The following is a 3,058-nucleotide window of genomic DNA, read 5'->3' as shown; positions in this document are numbered from 1 at the left end:
CCTAGAATCGGACTTGGCACCCTATTGGGGCAAGGATTATACAAAGTGTTTAGTGAAATTGGCGACCATTACTTAGAGGCGTTTTTATTATTTCTACATTGTCATAGCATGTTCTCCAACACCTTAACTGTGGAGAGGAGAGATTTGGTACTGTAATGATTCTGTTATGTGCAGTGACAAAGTCGGTTGATTTAAGGGTACTGGTATATCCTGGATAATGTCATAACTTAGTACATTGTTAATCAGATTGTTTGACAAAAGACGAGATCTAATTCCGATATCGACTTCGTAGGTATAGGAATATGTACTATATACTGGGAAAAGATAAAGAGCAGTAATAATTATTTTGATTAGAGATGCAGTCTTGTCAAGGAACTATTACTATGTCAAGAGGTTACCTTGAATTGTGGTCTGACCTTAGAAGAAATCAATGATTTACCCAGAGATGTTTGTAAAAACTAGATAATTTTGACCTATAAGATGTTTCTTCTTAACTTAATGATGCATTTGTTTTTTTTAATGGTAATATTTTCTGATTTTACGATTTTATTTTATTTTTCTCTTTTTTTTTTACCGCTCTATATGATTTTACGAATAAACATTTGAATTTGAGTTTTATTTATTCCTGTTACCATTTATAATACCCATATGTAGCAGTCACAAGTTCATCTCTCTCAAATTAGTCCTCTGGATAAGTAAAAAAAATCTTTCCAGTTTATGTTCATCCTAACATGAGGAAGTAATCAAATCACATGAAAAATCTTGCTCACACAATATATCTGTAGATTAAAATACATAGGAGATATTGCTTGTTTATTTTCCAAATTCAGATTAGTGCAATATATAAACTGCAAAATAAACAGGGATCTCGGTCGTGATAGGCTGCAGATCAGACACAATATTTCACATGTAATCTTTCCTATACATACTCTGCATGACAACCAGACCTTGTAGGCTCAGACTGGAATGTCATTTGAGGGTTCCATTAACCTAACAGAAAACCAAAATAAACAAGGTGAAGAATTGCAATGATGATTATCCTTGGTCGCCGAGTGTTCTGGATGTTGGCCCATGTGAGTGAGCCTAATGAGAGGAAGGGGTCTGGTCTTTCTGGCCTCACCCTCATTTTCAGGCGTTAAGAATACTGATCCACACTCTGAAATTTTCGATCTCGTCCTCCCTGTTGGCAGCCTTCAGACAAAGCAGAAACCATTCGTTGTAGAAGCACCGATCTCTGTTGAATGCGTTGAAAAGAGATATGGATGATAATTATACTTTCCATAGTATCTCTTAGTGTATATTTCTTGATGACAAAGAGGTTATATATTTTTTTCTGAGGAAAGTATGCACAAATACATCCTAAGCATATAATATTGCCTATACAAATTTCAACGTTATATAATACTTGTGCATAAACCTTTAGCAATTATATTCAAACTCACCTACACAAACCTTCCAATCCTGGGAATCGGAAGATATTAGCCAGTCTTCACAACACATCAACTTTCTTGTAGATCTCACGATTACCCATTCTCCCTCTACAGGTGCCCACTGTGAGACTGTCCGAGGCGATGCTGGGGAGGCTTGTCGCAAATAGTACAATAACCCAAACGCCAACCATGTTCTCTGCAGAGAAAAAAAATAACGATCTTACAGAGGTAGCTAAAAAAAAGACGAATCCCGGTCACCAGAGTATAAGGAACCAATTTCCGCATATAAACAATTCTCTTCACCCTTACCATTGCTAGGACATCGCATGGTTAAAACACGCAAACACAAGTAAAATCAAGGTGCCTGATTTGGAAGTGTATCCGGAAAGCGGGAATGTAGTGCTGAGGTTTGGGATGCTTCCACCTTTATATATGATACGCCGCTGTGACAGAGCAGTAATTACGCCCATACAGATAGCTTGAAATTTCTAAATTCGTCTGACAACCTTCTATTTTTTTCGAAAAGTGGATCTCTTGGCTTTCATGCAAGCATGCTGATAGTGTAATTTTTGTGTGTGTTGTAAAAACGTGGATAAAATGTTGCATTTTATGCACAGATATAATCTGCCATATAAATAAGATCTTCTCTTTAGATAAGTGAAAGGAAAAATATGAATAATTTTATTCGTCTAAAGATATGTAATTTGGGTAAATAAAATAGAGGTAGGCATATAGAATTGGAACAATCAACAATCATGAATTCTTTTGTCGGATTTTAAAGAAATGTCACATATTTAAGGTGTTGGTTAAAAATGTCACTGAAGGGGGGTGGTGAAACAAAAGCACTGTTATTTTCTTTCACAAAGATGGAAACTGATTCTGATGAACATGTAACACGTACTCTCTTTCACATTTGTTGCATAACAGACAGCTCGCTGCCCATTGATCACACTACCTTTTAAATAATAAGGCATACAAAGATCTTTTTTTTTCTTTTTTTTCCGATAACTCTTTAGGATCCTCGCTTTCCTTCCAATTAGCAACAGGAAAGAAAAAACTGTGGCCCTTGCAAACATTACTCCACATTTTGGTTATCTTCTTCGGTCCGTCCAAGAGAACAATTATCTACGTGTCTCCATTAACGTATAAACTTCGGATCATGGCATGAACAAGAAAAAAGGGGAGATGTGCTTCTGGGATATACTTTTAAGGTGCTTTCTTTTGGGTTGACAATCATAACAAAAGGAAAATATTTAATTCTGTCACATTTTTGGGTCTTATTTTCAAAGTAATTGAGTCCTTACAACCATTATGTACTTTACTGTTAACATCTCATTGTTTTATCTATTGCTCAGACATTCAGAAACATCGCCCCTTTCAAACTCATAATTACGCAACATTTAAAGTAGTGTCTCAGCCTTTTCCAGCTTGTCGCAGCTCATGATAACATAGTTGCATATCAAATCCTGAAGTTTGAACACGAGAAGTACTTACACATATTTAGACATATGTGGAAGCTTCATTATAAAGAAGAAGAAAAAAAAAAACAGTCTGCTCAGCCCCACTAGCCTCTTCAATTTTATGCTATCATATTTCTTTTCTTTTTTTTTCCTTTTTTCGTAGCCGGA

At 35.7% G+C, this 3,058-nt stretch overlaps 1 protein-coding gene and 1 pseudogene across 1 annotated transcript in view; both read right to left on the bottom strand.

Annotated features, from left to right (window-relative positions):
* LOC119589123 (molt-inhibiting hormone-like) overlaps nucleotides 1–3,058 on the bottom strand; it is a 34,746-nt gene that overhangs the window by 4,348 nt on the left and 27,340 nt on the right. The window lies entirely within an intron of this gene.
* LOC119589357 lies at nucleotides 758–1,758 on the bottom strand (annotated as a pseudogene).

Source organism: Penaeus monodon, chromosome 25 (assembly GCF_015228065.2).
Source record: "Penaeus monodon isolate SGIC_2016 chromosome 25, NSTDA_Pmon_1, whole genome shotgun sequence".
Classification (NCBI taxonomy): domain Eukaryota; kingdom Metazoa; phylum Arthropoda; class Malacostraca; order Decapoda; family Penaeidae; genus Penaeus; species Penaeus monodon.
Note: the sequence above shows the minus strand (reverse complement) of the source record. Positions and strands in the feature narration are given on the sequence as shown.